The following is a 13,172-nucleotide window of genomic DNA, read 5'->3' as shown; positions in this document are numbered from 1 at the left end:
TTCATTTGGGATTCGTGAAGCCAGACCCAACTATTTTCTCTGTAGTTGCGTATTCTGATCTTACTTGTTCTATCGTATTGAGTACTATCTTCTCTAAGATTTGCTCGAGATTTATCTCCGATAGGTAATGAAAAGACGAGGATACCCAAATACACCACAATCTTTAAATTATCCACCTATAAGTCCTCTTACCGAAAGTGATTGTTTATGGACAAAGTCGAGACAATACGACAAATCGGTATTCACACTTTGTGTGATCGTCTATGGATACGAGATCGAGACAATACAACAATCAAAGTGTGATTACTTGATAATAGGTTCGTACTTAACCAAACTATATAGGATCAATATCAAGTAATACGGAGTTAACGTTTGTGTATTTTACTTCTAATTATAATAAACAATTATAATTGCGGAAATAGAACAGTAAAAGACACAGCAAGATTTTGTTAACGAGGAATACACAAATGCAGAAAAACCCCGGGACCAAGTCCAAAATTGAATACTCTCAGAATTAAGCCGATATACAAAATCTAAACCAACTTCGTATAGTTGAGACCAAACAACTAAACCTAGTTCGCTTAATTTGTTCAGTCCCCTGCGCTTCCGACATTCAATAAGTGCACGCACTGGAACAATTCCTTTGGATCGTATTCCAAACAGTAAAGGAACAACAAATATGTTTGGTAACAACTCTATTGATTCTTTCCAGATAAAGCTATCTCAAGTCATATGCAAAGGCTCTTCCGTTTAATCTAATAAACTCCTTTACCTGGTTAGATCAATCCAATCTCTATTACCTAAGTAATAAGATTCGGATTTGTAAAAATCAATATAGAACTCAAGAGAACTATTAGGTGTTACCGATCTCACGCAACTAAACAATCGAATAATCTGATTCTAGTTGGATCCCAGCCGATCAAGGTTTGTGCTACACAAAGATATGAGAAACCAATAAGAAATCTTCTTCGTCTTCAAATCGTCTTTAATCTTCAATTAAACCTTCATAACACCACTTGAATCTCTTGTGATCAATTACGCACAGAACGGAGTCTGTTAACAATGGATTATCACAAGATGTCTTTAGATCTACAAACAGTTCTAACGATCCCGCCGACACTTCGATTTAGTTTGAGTGAATCTTATATCAGAAGAGAATATTCTTAAGAATAAACAAACTAGGTGCAATCAAAGATCAACAACCGTTAGTCAATCAAGTCAATCGAAAACTAATAAACTGCAATTATATAGTTTCCCACCAACGGTACTCGTAGAGCTTATTGATCCCGCAGAAGTCTTTAAAAGAGCGGTCGTAAGAGATTTCGCCTAATTAGGATACATTCCTCTCCGGATAGAAGTTTGCCTGGCTCTTAGGATAGTTTGCTAGAATAACAATACTAATAATCCTAGCGATTTCCCTTTCTATTCATAAAACAAGTTCATGAATGTACTTTCTTTAAACAAATGTAAATATTGTTTCCTAGGATGAAATCTCCACCTTTACCCATACACATAATCACAATATCATTCATACGATTGTGTCGATGTCATATCTACGAAGTTCAAAAGATAAGCGTTATACTTCGTAGTCTAATTCCTTAATACTATGATCATATGATCATGTCTAACTACTAGAGTAAAATAATCATTCACAGCTTCGCAGTTATGTTTCCAATATAGCACGACTTGAAAGGTACGTTAGGAATGAAACAGTTCAAGTCAATATTACTAACCTCAAGAGGAAGGATGATGTCGTCGTTGTAGCTCGTTACTTCTTCACATTCTTCAGGTCTTCGAGTAATACTTGTATGTCTCATATTCCTAGACTTTATAGTCTAACCTATACGAAGTTGTCTCTAATACATAATCAAGTGACTCTTAGATGAGTTTTGATTACTAAAATATGACAACCAAACTTGACATACCAACACTTGGTGGGTTCAACCGAGCTATGCTCTAACAAGCAAGATATAAAAAGAAATCACAAAGCTCTTTGTTTCATTCTTTGTGATTCCACAATAACTTCTTCTACTACGATAGAGTTAAGTTATTGTGAGGTGATTGTTATTTCTAGGCTGTTCTTCGGTAATATAAGACCAGATTATCAATTGGTTCATGTTCACCTTGATTTATCAAAAGAAAGAACAAAAACTTCATAGGTACTTCTGTGGGAGACATATTTATCTATCAGAATAGATTATCTGTGAGGGACAGATTTGTTTATAAGTCTTAGACTTTGGGTCGTAACAACTCTTAGTTGTGGGTGAGATCAGCCAAGGGAATCAAGTGCGTAGATTCCTGTTGGGATTCAGAGACGTAAGGAACTCTACTATACCTTAATCGGTATGAGACTTGGTTAGGGGTCAACTACATTCCAGTCTGAAGTTAACTCTTAGCGGCTTAATTCATTGTGGTGTCCAAAAATGTACTAGGTCTCGGGGTTTTTCTGCATTTGCGATTTCCTCGTTAAGAAAACTTCTGGTGTTTGTGTTATTTATTTTCCGCATTATATTTGTTTATATAATTGAAATATCATTGGTTGTGTGTAGTTCAATCAATTGGTAAATCCAACCTTTGGTTGTTGATATAAATTGATTGACACTTGAACATTGGTCTTTGGTACCGTTCAAGTAATTCTCATACCAATCAGTTCACGGATTCCATCTTGTTGATTTTTTGATTTATTTGAGAAAGAAATATAACTCTTGGATATATTTCCTTGATTGAGTCTTATTGTCTAGTTTATTCTCTTGGAATTAAATTGGAGTTAGTCCTTACAGATTGTCGAACGAAATATTGGGTGTGGTTGTTAGACCCTCGATTTTTCAATTGGTAACAGAGCAGGCAAACACATTAAGACCTCATAAGTGTGTGTTTTGAGCAATCTGACTCTATGGAAAGAATTGTTATCTCTATAAACGTACCACCAGTCTTCGATGGCTCGAATTACTTATGGTAGAAAATTGTTATGCGTGCCTTTCTCCAAGCGTGTGATTTTCAATCATGGGTTCGTGTTGTTAATGGCTATGATCCTCCAATGGTTATAATAAACGGTGTAACTGCTCCAAAGGATATTGGTGCGTACGAACCTGACGAGATTCTCGCTGCAATGCAAAATTCTGATGGTTTAAATGTGATCATCCATGCCATTACCCCAGATCTTCAGCACCAATGTACCACATGCAATAAGTCTAAAGATGCTTGGGATATCTTAGAAACCGTATTTGAAGAGAATACCTCTTAAATGAAAGCTTGGCTTCAAAACCTAAATTCTGATTGGGAAACCTTTGTATGGATGATGAAGATTCATTTGATAAGTTTAATCACAAAGTGTCTGAAATTGTTAATGCTTCCTTTGCATTAGGTAAGACTATTCCTGAAAAGGACATTGTGATGAAAATTCTCAGATCGTTGCCAGCTAGATACGATTCTAAAAAACATGCCATCGTTGAGGGAAATAACCTTGAAACACTTTCCAGAAATACTCTTGTTAGGAAGTGTAGATGGTGGATTTTCGACAAAGGGTAAAATTGTAAAAGTATACTCCGTATCCGGCAATCAGATGAGTATTGAGACCCACGTCTCTCATTAAAGCGTGAAAGCTCATAAAATCTCTGACTGAGAAGGCCGTCTCTCAGAGTACGTGTGGATGTGTAGTCTCTCAGCTGAGACCACGACACATCTCATGAATACTGAGCAATTTCAGTAATTACTCCGGATCCGGCAATCGGATGAGTATTGAGGCTCATGTCTCTCAATAAAGCATGAAAGTTCATGCCATAAAACCTCTGATTGAGAAAGTCTCTCAGGGAAGGTGTAGATGTGTAGTCTCCCGGCTGAGGCCACGACACATCTCATGAATACTGAGAAATTTCAGTAATTACTCCGGATTCGGCAACCGGATGAGTATTGAGGCTCATGTCTCTCATTAAAGCATGAAAGCTCATGCCATAAATATCTGACTGAGAAGGCTGTCTCTCAGAGTACGTGTAGATGTGTAATCTCTCAGCTGAGACCACGACATGTCTCACGAAAAACTGAGCAATTTCAGTAAATACTCCAGATCCGGCATTCGGATGAGTATCGAGACTCATGTCTCTATGCATGAAATCTCATGCCACCTATGATAAGGAAAGTCTCTCAGAGAAGATGTAGATGTGCAGTCTCTCAGCTGAGGCCACGACACATCTCATATTGTATATAATGGAAAGATTGGGCGGCTCCTAGACAGCATGTTTGCTAGTATAGAGCGATAACGTCTTCGGGATGTAACCAGGTTTTCCCCGACTATGCAAGAGGAATATGACACTCCAGCAAGTTCATATTGCTCAACCCTCAGATAATTAATGCTCATAGACAGGAAGCACTTCTAGTATAGAGCCAGCAATTAATTATCTTAAATCGTCTGAATATCCAGCAATATTCTACGAGCCATCGTCTGAATATCCAGAAATATTCTAAGAGTCGTCAATTAATCGCTTGAATATCCAGCAATACTCTACGATTCCTCGTTATATTTCGTTACTTCAATCTGTGGTTCTTCCCAGCAGAATTCCACAGGTTAGTAATAAATATTCAACGAAACAGGCATCTGAGCTTCGAATAAGCCCTGACAAAAATGGTGCAAGTGTAATTAGCAGATAATGCTCAGACCAGCATTTTGAATGCACAAACGAGCATTTCAAAAATACGAACGAACGAGGAACCTATGCAAAATAGGAAGGGAAAATAATAATAATAAAATATTAAGCAAAAGCGCCAGGGGACTAGGCTCACCAGTCGGCCAGTCATGCCGTGACTAGTCCCGCGCCCAATTTTATATTTTATCATATTTTTACTATTTTCACGATCTCATGAAAATCCTCTTGTTCGAGCAAATTTCCTTTATTTCAAAGAAATTATCTAAATCACATGATTTTATCAAAAAATAATAAAATTAGGGAAAGGTGTCGCGGGACCGAGCACCAGCCGTCCATGCCTTGGTCGGGGCCGGTCCCACACCTCACGTATCTATTATTTTATTATTTCTCTGAAATTATGAAAATTCCTTGATTTTATGAATTTTCCCTAAAATCATGAAAATTACCTAATTTCATGTATTTTTATCTAAATCACATGATTTTATCAAAAAATAATAAAATTAGGGAAAGGTCGCGGGACCGCCGGCCGGCCGGTCATGCCTTGGTCGTGGCCGGTCCCACACCTCACGTCCCATTATTTTATTATTCCTTCTCAAATTATTAAAATTCCTTGATTTTATGAATTTTCCCTAAAATTACCTAATTTCATGTATTTTCTCTAAAATTATGGAAAATATTAAAAAATTAAGAAAACTTATGGGACCGGGATCTAGCCAGCCGGCCATGCCCTAGCCGGTCCTACACGCCCATTATTTTATTATTATTTGGTGTTTTGTTTCCTGATTTCATGTAAACTCCCTGATTTCAACAAAATATCTTGGTTTTCAACAAATCCCTTTGATTTTATGAAAATTATCTAAAATCATCAAAATTACATTAAATTGGGAAGAGTGCCTTGGGACCCGCGCCCATTGGCCGTCAGGCCATGCTACGGCCATTGTCGGTCCCACACCCCATTCTTTATTTTATATTTTAATTTATGTCTCTCATCTCATGGAAGTTCCCTAATTTCGCCAAACTCTCCAGTTTCATGGAATTTCCCTTAAATCAGAGAAAAATACATAAAATCACATAAAACTGGGAAAAGCATGTGGGACCGCGTGTCAGCCGGCCGGCCATGCCTAGCCGTGGCAGGTCTCACACCTTGTAATTCCTTGTTTTATTTATTATTTTCATCATCTCATGTATTTTTGCCGGTTTCAGCAAAACCATGGATTTTGCATATTTTCTCCAAATTTTGCTCAAACGTGCATCAGAAAATATCAAAATTCTCAGGACTGAAGCACGGACACTATGGTAACACGGGAACATCCCCTTGATCGACCAAGGGTGACCCTGAGGCTTGCAAACAGCTGGTCCCGCATGTTTTAATGATTTTAACCTAATTTGCTCAGTTGCTCATATTAGGTTCGAACTCTTTCCAAACAATTGGAAGTTCGCTCAAACGACCATCTACTGGTCCCATGACCATCAAGAGCCGGTCTCATGACCTCTTGGTCGGCCCCTCATATTTTCTACATCAGGTTTTATGATTTGTTGCTTACACGAGAATTATTTCAGTAAATGATTAAAGCAACATTTAATCATTCTTTCACCAACTGGTCCTCAAGAGACTTTGGTATTTTTGCTCATTCGAGCATTTGGGCGTTATATGGTGATCCCGTCATCTCATGTAGCCGGTCCCGTGTTGATTTGCAACAAATCATCATTTCGGTAAAATTAGGGTTTTGAATCCAGAGCTCTGCTGAAACGTGATTCTGTGCAGATTCGAACACTCTGATAATTTTATGTTGATTCCATGATTGATATTCATATTTATTTTTCTCGACTCAGCAGTCAATAACTTAAATTAAAATTTTATTTGGTCCAGCTACCATCAATTCATCAAAAGAACAATATATGTTCAAACTAGCAATATTTGCTCGAACTAGCAATATTCGCTCGAACCGGCAATATTTACTCAATTAGAAATATTCGCTCAATATTTGCTCAAATCAAAGAATATTGGTTCAACTATCAATATTCAACAATTTAGCAACACAGTTTTGCTCGTCTTAGGTTGTGATGATACCTCTTCTCAGCAGACACATTAAATTCATGAGTTTCGAAACATTTGCTAATCATGTTCAACTCAGCAATACATGGACTCATCGTCCCATAAAGTCAGCAACTGACTCCACAATCATGAGATTTCAATCGTGTCACATGGGGGGATACTAACTAGGGTTTTGGTCTGGCGGTCTACGGCACGTGTGTTCACCCACGATGAGAATGTGAGCAAGTCGTGCAATCAGTTGGAAAAGTCAGCAAAGTAGTGGGGGGAAAGTTAACCAAGTCTCCGCACGATGAGTAATTGGTTTTAACATGATTTCCCCATTTCCCATTCTCTGATTCCAGCAACTGTCACACTTCATGGGATCATGGTGTTTTCAACTCCGGCATTATAAAATGTCTCTGAATCCTGAATGAAAAGACAGAGAGGTTTTTCGAACAATCGAACAACATTCGCCAAAACGGGCAATTTCTCATCAAAGTTCATACATACAATCTTTCGTCTACACGAACTCACAGAAATTACTCTCAATTAAGCAAAATTCAATCATTCAGAGCATTTTCACGCTGAATTCACAACACACCTACAATCTCAGATCACCATTGATCTCACGCATTTATCATCTTCCCTCCTACAGATCAACTCATCCTCTCTTGTGACCGAATTGACTATGGAACGTCCATTGTTCTTGGTTTAGGCCGGGGTCTTACAGATTGATCTCTCGAACTTAAAGCACTCCCTTCTTGCAGTGCATCTGTGTGAGGTTCAACATTTCGCTCGGTTCAAGGAGTCTCCACACAGTCAACTATTTAATTCCGTAAAAACCAGCATATCGTTTTTCCCCACTCACAGATTGGTGACCACAATGGGAGATTAATCTCTCGGTTGCAATCTCAAGCTTTCACAAGATGGTTGATCTTAGGTCACGTACGATCGCAGATCCTAATACAAACGACGCTAGCACTAGCAACAACAATGACAATCAGAATATCCCGGAAACGATTCCGGCCTCCAACACTGACGGTGGTGACACTACTCCTCCTCACGCTGAAGGTCATCCCCTGTTCGGTCGACAACCTGAAGAAGTCAGAGGAAATCCACCACCTACCATTGCTGATCTTATCAAAGCGCAGGAGACTCTTGCAAAGAATCAGACTGACATGGCTGCTACACAGAAGGAGCTGTGTAATTATCTCAAAACTCTTACTGATAAGATGTCAGAGAAGACTCAAGATTAGGGAAAAGAGAAAGAGAAATCCTCAGACGCTGATCCTGAGGTGATTCCAATTTATACAGTAAATGATGACGAAGTCGGCAAAGCTGCAGGCGATTCATCAGCGAAAGAGCCGTCGAATTTCATTACTCGAGAAGACTTGGAGTGTCTCCTAGAGAACCGTGTAATGGTATTACATTACACGTCCATCATCACCAACCTCCTTATCTTGCTGCCACACAGAGGATTCCTCTTCCTAAAGGTTACATTTCCCAACTTTTACTCTGTATGACGGAATTGGAAATGCTCGAGAACACTTCTCTCGTTTCCTCGAAGCCTTGGGAGAGCATGAACATAACCATGTTGTTCGTCTCAAGGAGTTTTCAAAATCCTTGAAAGGCAGAGCATACACCTGGTACAACAACATCGCACCGGGGACTATCAACAATTGGGGAGAAATGATCAACGCCTTCTACAGGAAGTAATTTTTCGTGTCAGAGCAAGTTACTATCTCTGATCTTGGAAGAATGTTCCAGAGGGTCAGTGAGAATCCCAATGATTACGTGAAAAGATTCAGAGTCCAGGCCCTGGACTGTCATGACCCAAATGTCACAGAGCAGCAGCTGGTAGATTTGTGTATCAACGGCATGCTCCCAGTTTACAGAGCTCTACTGGAGAATCTTCGATTCCAGACTTTCTCATAGCTTCACGAAGCCGCGAAGAGATCGGCAACCACTACACCTGCTCTATTGGAAAGAGCAAAATCTACAAAGACTGAAGAATCATGAGACACTCGAGGAAGCATACGCCTGATCAAGAAGCAGTAAAACCTCCATCCTTCCACAAACACTGTTGCAGAATGAAGCAAACGGAAAGCCAAACTGCCGCGCAAACATACCTCAGCTCCTTCAAAAGCACAAAGGAAGGATAATCAAGATGCACAAGCCTCTGACCAACGCACAAGAGTTCCTGATCAAGAATCACCTGACTTTCCTTTTTCCATTAAAGAGGTGACTTCCACAGGTTCGTCAATCATCCCACAAGCGACTGCGGAGTTTTGAAGCACATTTTTAAAGAGAAGGTTGATCCATAATAGCTTCAACTGGGGACTGAAGGAGTACACAAGTATCTTCTCCCAGTCAGAATCTTTACACTCTCTGAACAACCTATCAAAGAGGCAGTTGAATCCTTGGTCGAACTTGAATTGTTTTATCTGTCGAAGGCACAAAGGAGAGACATGTTCACAGTACTGAACCACATCGTGTCAAGAAGTCCATTCTGAAAATACTTCTTGAGCCTCCAGCCACAGACCAAGAGATATCTGACTGGGGACTGCTTACCACAGTCAATTTCAGAATAAACAAATTTGGAAGAACGTTGATCGATGCTGACACCGCCATCAACAACCTTCCACTGAAAACCATCGGATCCACGTGCTCGACAAGAAGATACTCATGCTCCATATCAATCATAGACCTTGAAGGAGCGCTCGTAAATACTTATGGATACATCATTCTCAAAGTAAACATAAGTTCAACCTGTACAGAAACCAAGTTTCACATAATCAGGAAATGACATGTCCTTCAGACGAGCGTGGATCCACGCTGAAAAGATGGATACTTACAAAGCGCCTTTGGTTGCACAGAAACCAAGTTTCACGAAGATCCAGGATATGACATGTACTGACAAAGCGCCTTTGGTTTCACATCTCTCCAAAGATCCAGAAGATTTGACGTACGTTCCATCATCGGAGCACTTGGAGGAATTTCAAACTTTGGCGGGATTGAAGCAAGAACCTCCAAAAGATGCATAGACATTCATTAAGAGGTGCCGCACTCATGCAAGTATCATTCTATGTCGATGTCATTTATTTCCCCACATGCTATCCTAGCATGGGGACTTAATTATGCTAGCAACTCTACAAGACGTTATGAATGGTAGCTTCACCGCATTAGTATTTTATCAAGTGGTTGAATCTGACGTTTCTCCGAATCAAGCATTGAAACACTCATTACTGACGTCCAAGCATGGCGAAGAACACTTTGGGAGTTTCTCCTGCAAGTCCATGTGTTCCACAAAATCAGAAAGCTCTGATGTCTGCACAAGTGTCGAATCCCACTACTGCAATGAAAGGGATGTTGAATCAACAAAAGATACTCCAGGGCCGAGATGATCAAACCCCTAAGACATTAGATGCTTAAGGAATATACGCTTCAATGCTCAAGCATCTAAAAGGCCATCAAATTGTACTCCCAATCAAAGAGTACAACTTCAGCACAAATATCTCGACGGTGACACATTGATTCAACACCAGCACGATCAAAGTGTAACTAAACTACAATCGATAAGTCTTCATTATCCCATGATAAGACTTCTGAAGCATATGCAACATCATTCATGCATGGATGCAACTAACTCCTTCAATATACACTGGGCAACTAGAGGTGACTCCGTGAAACTTCATCAACGGGATTTCTCTACATCACAATCCCCTGCATGATTGAGGAACTTTCTCTCTTCACCAATCACATCCAGTATGAAAACTGCTGATGTTATCTACCGTAACAATGTCGACTCACTGACAAAGCCAATTCATGGTAAAGTTATGCTTTCAGGAGCATTCAGGTTGAACTCTCAGTACACCTTCATCTTACGGACGCTCAACTCGTCAACTAGTTCGTGAATGTAAAAGGCTCACTGGATGAAGGAGCAAAGATTATATCTATAATCATGATTCTAGCCTTTTCGATCTTTGGAGCAACTTCAACCATGGTATCAGCATCAACAATAATCTCTAGAGGAACACAATCCATGATCTCAGCATCGACAAAGATCTCTGGAGTGTAATCATTCATGGTTTCAGTACCAACAACGGTCTCAGGAGCAACATCCTCAGGGCTTCATCAACTAATCATTCTCTGAAGTATTACATATGAAGCAGACTTCTCTAAGAACCAATGATTCATATCAAGATGTTTAGACCTAATAACATGCTCACATGAAAGTCTTCCCAAAGCTGGCACGACTGGTGGGCATAATCCATAGTCTTCTACAAGATGTTCTCATCACCTCTACAAATGAGATACAACACACTTCAGTCCATGGGTTTGCAAAAACGTACCAATGGGTGAGGAATGGGACAATGCTTCATCGACAAAAGTGTTAGTCTATGTCTCTTCTACAACATACCAAAAGGGCGCATCAATCGGACGTACGAGCAGAAAGATATGGCCTTTACCGTCAGGTCTACGAAATCTGAAAAATTTGTACGGGATTACAAATTACAAATGTGCACGCTTCGTTGGATGACCTCTACAACTCCAAATTGAGTGATTCTTGTCTCATTAGACAACTCAGTCTCTTAGATTCAAAAGTTGGTGTCAAGCATCAAATTCCGATGTCGTATGAGGTTCCTACAGCTTCCAGAGCATACAACATGCAAGCAGCAATTCTTAGACGGGATTCATAACTTCCACAGTCGATCGATGTCCACCAGGCCTTTTCGCTAAGTCCTTCATCAAGTTTTACAGTCCAAGACCCGTGACACCAGACTCTCATGTTCTAATCATTCATCATAAAATCAATGCTACCACCGGGACATGAAACCATGGTCATTACATCATCTCTTCTCGAGAGCAACCTCAGCTCCGGTCTCGTGACCAGGGTTTCAGAAGTGATGTTCTACGACTGACAGAAGCAAGATGGCGCTGCAAGCACCATGCTCATGTATAAATCAAAGGGTCCTGAACTCAAAGGAATCAATGACATTAAAATCCTACACCAACCGTTCAAGACACAAGCGAATGGGCTAAACACACAACATGAATGTTTTACAACAAGCTCGTCTGAGATGATTTTACACTGCCTTGTACAAACCGACGATCTGGGAGCAATTGGTGAAGAATTTGTGGATATGTCGTACACCATTCTCTTCGTATGGATGTCCTCTTCATCATATCCAAAATTCACATCAATTGAAGAAACGAGCGAAGAGTTGTGGCCAAAACATTGGACCACATGCCAGCTGAAAATTTTCTGAAGGTCTCCTGGAAGTTTATTGTTTCGTCGATTTCGGATCCTAAACATGCTCGGAACCCGAAAAGCTTCTTTGCTAAAGTTTGTAAATTTCCTGGGCCTGAGCATACATGGGTAGACCGTGAAAATCCAACATCGAACGAAGATTCTACAACAATTTCAATGAAGACCTAATTTCTGAATTTTCTGATGACGAATTATGGCGAAATTCTTCGTTCATCCACATCTGAATCAGAAGCTACACCATCAACACAAAGCCGAACTTCATCTTCAGCCGATAGTCTCATTTGCTGAAGTCGGCGGTGCTTATGCTGATAAGGGACAACTCACAGATGATCTAGAGACATACAAAGTACCAGCTTTCCAGCGTCTCTGAAAGGTTGATTCATCCCAGGATGAACATCTCTGCAAACGTCTTCATGTTTGACTTGATATTTCTGGAGTGTTCGTCGGAAGATCCAGAAGGATGGTTGTAACCAGAAGTCACCACTATCTGAGGCGAAATACATGGAGTCATGGATATACCAACAACAAGCACGCGCTGAAACGATAACAATCCAACTCTTACCTATTTACAATTTCACTAGATGTAGTGATTATAACGTCAAAATTTTGAAAATTTGCTCGTTCCTCCAAACCTGCAAAGTCGAGCAAAATTCATTCTTCAAAATCATGACTTGATTTTCATCAAACCGTGAACCACCCAAGTGAATTTTAACATTCACTGGTTTTTCAAAAATTGGAAGACGTCCATTTTACAATTGTGAAAACTCACATACATACATTATTTCATCATATATAATTGTCTACTTTCAACAGTTGTTCAAAATCAAAACATGATTTTACAAAATATATAAATATTTAACGTGAAACTCACGAAAATTTGAAAAAAGATGTCTATATATTTTGCTCTCTCGCACGAGCATCTGTCTTTGAAGCGAGAGTATATTTTCAAAGATTTCTGAAAGCTCGAGGATAAAATTTTCATGAAAGCTCATAAACAAAATTTTATTACTAACAGACGCAATGTCTATTAAAAAAAATTCTCTCGTACGAGCATTTACCTTTGAAACGAGAGTTTATTCCACTTTGTGAAATATCACATATTTAAAATAAAAAAAAAAAAATCGTGAAATCTCATAGACAAAATTTTATCATTAGACTCAGGTCTATCTTGTTTGTTTCTTAAACTAACGAACGTCCGCGGATTCCCTTTTTTTGTCCCGGACCC

The sequence above is a fragment of the Papaver somniferum genome, chromosome 3, assembly GCF_003573695.1.
Source record: "Papaver somniferum cultivar HN1 chromosome 3, ASM357369v1, whole genome shotgun sequence".
NCBI classification, from domain to species: Eukaryota; Viridiplantae; Streptophyta; class Magnoliopsida; order Ranunculales; family Papaveraceae; genus Papaver; species Papaver somniferum.
Note: the sequence above shows the minus strand (reverse complement) of the source record.